The following is a 7,360-nucleotide window of genomic DNA, read 5'->3' as shown; positions in this document are numbered from 1 at the left end:
GTCATTCAGGCTTGAATTTTTTAAAACTATACTCACACATACGCATGTGTGTGCATGCATAAAAAGTGTGCAAAATAATACAAACAAAATTGGGTTTAATGGTGATTATACCTTAGTATTGCAGGAATGAGTAGATGGTACTCAATTTTTACTTTATATAGACCTGTATTGTTTTACATTTTTTTCCAAAATACAACGGTAATATTTATCATTTTAAATATATTAAAAAGAAGACTCCATTCCTAGTAGAAGCCAGTACTATGCTAGATACTGCAATAAGTTCTAAAAATACAAAGGTGACTAAGGCATGATCCATCTGTTTAAATCTGCTGGGAGAGTAGGGAATGGTTTCATAGAGTAGGTGACATTTGAACTGTTTTTTTCAAGTGAGGAAGGGTGGAGGTGCTTTCCAGAAAAGGGAAACAGTATGTGCAAGTCGCAGATATGCATGAGGGCATGCTGTCCTTAAGAAGACAAAATATATGTGAAAAGGAGTTAGTATGAGACAAGTCTAAAGAAGTTGGGTGGCATTAGGTTGTGAAGAGCTGTGTGTAATATGCTAAGGAGTTTGTTAGCAAAAGATGGACAAATAACTTTTTAGGCAGCTTAAACTCATTTTTAGAAAAACCTCTTTGGTAGGAGCACTGAGAGTGATGGAAGTGAGGAGACTGTAAAGAAGGAGGTAAATTAGGAGGTTATTGCTATGATTTAGGAAAGAGGTTGAGATTCTGAACTAAGATTCTGCCATGGCTCATATGCCAAAGGCATTTCTAGTACAATCAGCAGGATTTCATTCACAGGTGGAAGCCAAGAATGATTCCGAGGATTCTAGTATGACAAATTATTCCAATTCCAATTCTACACTCTGCTAAATAAATAGCCCCGAACGTATGCTTTTATTACATCATTTTGTTGATTAAAAATTTACACTGATCTGGAACCTAGAAAAATGGAACAGATGAACCGGTTTGCAGGGCAGAAATAGAGACACAGATGTAGAGAACAAACGTATGGACACCAAGGGGGGAAAGTGGTGGGGGCTGGTGGTGTGATGAATTGGGAGATTGGGATTGACATACATACACTAATATTTATAAAATAGATAACTAATAAGAACCTGCTGTATAAAATAATAAAATAGAATTAAAAAAAAACTTACACTGATTTCTTACAGGCCATCAAATCAAGTTTTCACATCTAATTAATCTGCCTTCTCCACCTAATCTTTTCTCTCAATTGCCCATAGACCAAAGCCATTTTCACTTATTTTTACTTTATTATCTTTGGTTTCTCTTACTTGAATGATTTTTAGTTTATTATCTTTGGTTTCTCTTACTTCCCCACTTAAATATGCCATTTAAAATCCCAAGTATCGGGGCTTCCCTGGTGGCGCAGTGGTTGAGAGTCCGCCTGCCGATGCAGGGGACACGGGTTCATGCCTTGGTCCGGGAAGATCCCACATGCCACGGAGCGGCTGGGCCTGTGAGCCATGGCCGCTGAGCCTGCGCGTCCGGAGCCTGTGCTCCGCAACGGGAGAGGCCACAACAGTGAGAGGCCTGTGTACAGCAAAAAAAAAAATCCTAAGTATCATCTGAGGCCCAGTTCATTCATTTATTTATTCAATAAATATTTGAGCTCTTGTGGACCAGATACTGTACTAGGTCCCAGGGAGTCAAAAATGATAAACACTAAGAATCTCATGGTTAGTGATACTGATAATACAGCATGGTAAGGGCACTTATAAAGGGTAAGGACACTCCACACTGGGGTAGAGTGATGTCAGCACTATGGCTGAATAAGTTGACCCTTGCTTGTGCCCTACCCCCAACAAAAATTTGGCATCTATCCATGGACAGAAGTGCCTTTGTGAGAGCTGTGAGCATCTCTGCCAAGGGATCTGGGAGGAATCTTGCCCACCTGTGTGTTGGGTAACAGACATACAGAACGTGGTCCTGGTCCTGGCTGTGGACCCTGCAGTGGCCCATGAACTGGCTCCAGCCCCTCATAGCCACAGCCCAGGAACTCCTGCAAAACACTGTCTTAGACAATCACTTATGGATGAAAGAGCTATTGTGGAAGTCCAGGTTTCCAGCAGCAAACTTCCTGGACAATGTTGAAGCAAAAAAAAAAAAAAAAAAATACAAGTTTGGATACATCGGAGAAGGTAAAAGAAATAGTTTGACTTTACTGCATCAACCCTCTCCCGAAGACAGCACAACTTAGGGCCAAAAGAGCTCCTCTGAGCCTGTGATATCTCTAACAAGGGAAAGTGAGAGTGTGTGAGTGACCACCTGGCCTCCCCAACTGTGGGGAACACGGAAAGGAGCTCATTTCTCTCTCAGCGCATCCATAATACTGAATCATGAACTTCAGGACTGGGGAGTGGGAAGAGGCTGGGATAGAATTCTTGGAGGGCATTAATGGGACACGGCTCACACTATGTTGTGGACTCCATCAAGAAACCATAGCTGCTGGGGACACATCACCCATGGTCCCCCCAGCTGGTCCACGAGCACCCCCAGTTCCTGGCACAACTCGTGCACACGCACATGCCCCCCCCTCGGTGTCCAGCTCCCTGCGTGCACTTCTGACAACAGTAGTGATGAAACCAAGTGGGGCCCTGTGGGGCTCCTGGGCCCTGAGGCCTCTCTTTGTCCCTCATTTCTTGTAGGCAAGACTCCAGCCTCCATGACCTTCCCTGAGTTCCGAAGGGCAGATTTGAACAGTTGCTAATCAAGGGAGGAGCAGCCAAGAGACCACCTGAGGCCAGATTAAAGGGACCAGAGAAGCTCATCAAGATTAGGAGACCACCTGAGACACTGTATACACCCTCATCTTGTCAGCAAACCCACTCTTGGGAAGTACTGTTATAAAACTCTTCATCGGGCTTCCCTGGTGGCGCAGTGGTTGAGAGTCCGCCTGCCGATGCAGGGGACGCGGGTTCGTGCCCCAGTCCGGGAAGATCCCACATGCTGTGGAATGGCTGGGCCTGTGAGCCATGGCCGCTGAGCCTGCGCGTCCAGAGCCTGTGCTCCGCAACGGGAGAGGCCACAACTGTGAGAGGCCCGCGTACCGGAAAAAAAAAACTCTTCATCAAATCCTCCTGGGTTGGGACACATAGTTTTTCAAGGCAGGAGTCTGCTATGTCCCCCTTTGCCTGGCAAAGTAATAAAGCTACTCCTTTCTACTCCTCCAGAGCACTCTCTCTGCGTTTCTATTCAGCACCGGTGAACAGAGGCTGAGTTTTTGGCAACAATGAAAGCTAATTTTGGCATATGGCTAGTGAGCACACACAGAAAGCCAGCCAGAATCTGCAGGCCGGAGAAAAACCCCAAACTTGAGCTTTAGCACCACCTTTGGGAAAACAAAAGGGAAGATATCAGCACTGGGAGAGATAGTTAAAGGATTGAAGAGGGCATTTTAGGCACCATGAACAGTTTGACCGAAGTCTGAGATTGAGAAGCACCACTCTATACTGGAAGTGGAAGAAGTTGGGAGCCAATTGGAGCTGCAGGAATTTTGGTGGGAGGCAGAGAGTGGAAAATGAGTCTGGAGATGCAAGCCATATCTGATCACGAGAGTCTTAAGGACTTAGTACTTTATTCTTCTGGTTGATGATTTAAACCAAGGAAATGAACCTGTGAACCATAGGACACATATATAGATCCAATAAAAATGAGCATCACTGTTTGAAGTAGAAATGTATGATTCACTTCCACTTCATTTTCTTTCCCAGCATCTCCATTTTCTTTCCCAGACTCCTCTGCAAAACCACTATTGAGGCTGTGGGGAAATATTAAACCTCATTTTTTGGCCATGCCATGCGGGATCTTATTTCCCCCACAGGGATCAAACCCGCGCCCCCTGTGATGGAAGCGTGAAGTCTTAACCACTGGACCTCCAGGGAAGTTCCTAAACATTCTAAATTTTTTTTTTTTTTTTTTAGAAAAAGGGCTTCAAATGCTTGGCTTATTTATTTATTTATTTATGGCTGTGTTGGGTCTTCATTTCTGTGCGAGGGCTTTCTCTAGTTGTGGCAACCGGGGGCCATTCTTCATCGCGGTGCGTGGGCCTCTCACTATCGCGGCCTCTCGTTGCAGAGCAAGGCTCCAGACGCACAGGCTCGGTAGTTGTGGCTCACAGGCCTAGTTGCTCCGCAGCATGTGGGATCTTCCCAGACCAGGGCTCGAACCCTTGTCCCCTGCATTAGTAGGCAGATTCTCAACCGCTGCGCCACCAGGGAAGCCCCATTCTAAATATTTTTAAATGATAACACACAAGATAAAATTTCAGTTAGATGGAATACTTTGACATTTCTGAGGATGATTAATTTGAGGGCAGTCTGAGGGTAGGGAAAAAGATAGGAGGTTGTAGTAGCACTGCATTCAAAGAATGAAGAGGTTAGGGATATCTGTTTCCAGATAGGTGGTCCTACTGAAAATCAGAACTGGATGAAATATATCAAAGATCAACTCTGAGTATTTGCAGTCATTCTTCTCCTGGAGTACAGGCTAGAGCTGAGAATTTGGGCTTAGCACAGGCAGCAGGCCACTGCTGGGGCAGAGAAACTAACAGAGTTTTCTGTGGTTGCACAGTGCTAGAGTGACAAAACTGGAAACTTAAAGGACCTCAACATGCAACTTGTTTTCTCAAGATATGTACCAGAATCTTAAGCTATATTGGTAAAGAAGCTAAAGAACTAAACTTTTGAAAACATGGTATAATTTTCTGCAGCCTTGTAGCATTGTTAAGACAAAGGACTGCCAGAGGACAGGGTCCCCAAAGAACACAGTAAGACTGAAGTGGAGAACTGACACTAATGATCTACAGTCCCCCTTTTACCTGGGGCACTTGATTTGTATGGGGTGTAAGGCTGAGAATTCAGGCTTGATCTCTGACAGAGAGCGGCTATTCATGACAGAAAAAATAGTAGTACTTGTGGTGGTTGCACAGATCAGAAGTGACAAAGTGGTGGATTTGAAAGACTTCAAACATATGGTTATTGCCCCATCAGGATGTTTGCCAAATTCTGCAGCTCTAAGAAGAAAGAAGCTAAAACTGTGAATCAAAAATACTATTTAAAAGCAGAATGGGGGCTTCCCCGGTGGCGCAGTGGTTGAGAGTCCGCCTGCCGATGCAGGGGACACGGGTTCGTGCCCCGGTCCGGGAAGATCCCACATGCCGCGGAGCAGCTAGGCCCGAGAGCCATGGCCGCTGAGCCTGCGCATCTGGAGCCTGTGCTCCACAACGGGAGAGGCCACAACAGTGAGAGGCCCGCTTACCGCAAAAATAAATAAATAAATAAATAAATAATGAATGATTTAAAAAAAGCAGAGTGGAATTTCCTGCAGTCTCTCTGGTCTGAGAAAACAAAAGACAATGCTAGAGGGCTGTGTGCTATGAACAAGGGTAAACCAGACATAGATTGAATCTGATGAAACTGCAACCAGCCTCAACTAAGCACAGACCCTGATTGCCTTAAGGTGATCATCTCTGCACACTATTTGTCTAGCAGAGGAGAGGGTGAGCCCTCTCTGGTGGAAGAGAACATCATCTAGAGACTACAGTGTTTTGTGTTTTTTTTTCGTTTTTTGTTTTTTTTTTTTTTTGGCTGCATTAGGTTTTCGTTGCTGCACGCAGGCTTTCTCTAGTTGTGGTGAGCGGGGACTACTCTTTGTGGCGGTGCATGGGCTTCTCATCGCAGTGGCTTCTCTTGTTGCAGAGCACGGGCTCTAGGCGTGCGGGCTTCAGTAGTTGCAGCACATGGGCTCAGTAGTTGTGGCACACGGGCTTATTTGCTCCATGGCATGTGGGATCTTCCCGGACCAGGGCTTGAACCCGTGTCCCCTGCATTGGCAGGCGGATTCCTAACCACTGCGCCACCAGGGAAGTCCCAAGAGACTCTACAGTTTTTATACACAATCCCAAGAGACTCTACAGTTTTTATACACAATGTCCGGCTTTCAATAAAAGTGTAAAAGCACACACACAGGTGATTCAGTTCCTTGAAGTTAACAAAGTCTTTAAAAAACTGTGATGAAGTACTTCAAAAAATAGAAAAAAAAATAGACAAAATAAACAATTTTGGAACATAATAGAAAACTAAAATATGTAAAAAAAATCAAATGATAGTTCTAGAACTGAGAAAGACAATCTGAAATTAACTACAGTATCTGAAATTGAGGGGATGGGTTTAAGAGTAGATTGAACATGCAGAAGACAGGATTAGTGAACTGGAAAAAGATGAAAACAAAATTTCCAAACAGAAGCACAGAGGAAAAAAGAAAAAGAAAAACACAGAAAATAGGTTAGGAAACAGGTCTAATACATTTTAAACTGGAGTCCTAAAGGGGAAAAATAGAATGGGGCAGAGGCAATATTCGATGAAACAAGGGCTGAGATTTTCCAAAACTCATGAAAATGTATCAGCCTACAGATCAAGAAGCTCTGTGAACCTCAAGCAGGATAAAGACAAAGAAAATTATACCTTGTAACATCATAGTAAAAGTCTTAAAGTTTAAAAATAAAAGTATATAATCTTAAAAGTAGAGAAAATAGACACTTTTTAAAGCTGCAACAATAAAAAAACAGGTGATTTCTCAACAGAATTGTGGAATCCAAAGACAATGGAATGATACCTTTAAAGTGCTGAAAGAAGATAAGCTAACTTCTATTCCCAGAGAAAATATCCTATACAGATGATAGCAAAATAAAAACATTTCAAGAAAAAAAAAAGTATTTGTCACCAGAAGACCTGCACTAAAAGCTATACTAAATGAAGTTCTTTAGTCAGAAGGCAAATGATCTCAGATAGAAACATGAAAATTCAAGAAGCAATGAAGACCACTGGAAAAGTATATATGGAGGTCAGTATACTGGCAATAACATACAAAATAAGAATATTAATGTCTTGTGGAATTTAACATACATGTAGAATCAAACTTCATAATGATAATGCAAAAAGTGGGAAAGAAGTAACAAGGCCCAAATAGTTTAAGGTTCTTACATTACTGGGAAAATGGTATAAGTAATAATTTATATTAAACTTAATAAGACAGATGGATCTTTTAATTCAGGGTAATCACACACATAAAAAAATGTGGAACTAACAAGTTATTTTTTTAAACAAATTTATTTATTTTGGGTTGTGTTGGATCGTTGTTGCTGTGCACGGGCTTTCTCCAGTTGTGGTGAGTGGGGGGCTACTCTTCGTTGTGGTGCGTGGGCTTCTCATTACTGTGGCTTCTCCTTGTTTCCGAGCACGGGCTCTAGGCTCATGAGCTTAGTTGCTCTCTGCCATGCGGGATCTTCCCGGACCAGGGCTCGAACCCATGTCCCCTGCACTGGCAGGCGGATTCTT

Source organism: Leucopleurus acutus (genome assembly GCF_964270905.1).
Source record: "Leucopleurus acutus genome assembly, chromosome: 14".
Classification (NCBI taxonomy): domain Eukaryota; kingdom Metazoa; phylum Chordata; class Mammalia; order Artiodactyla; family Delphinidae; genus Leucopleurus; species Leucopleurus acutus.
The sequence above is the reverse complement of the archived record's forward strand: the minus strand, read 5'-3'. Positions refer to the sequence as shown.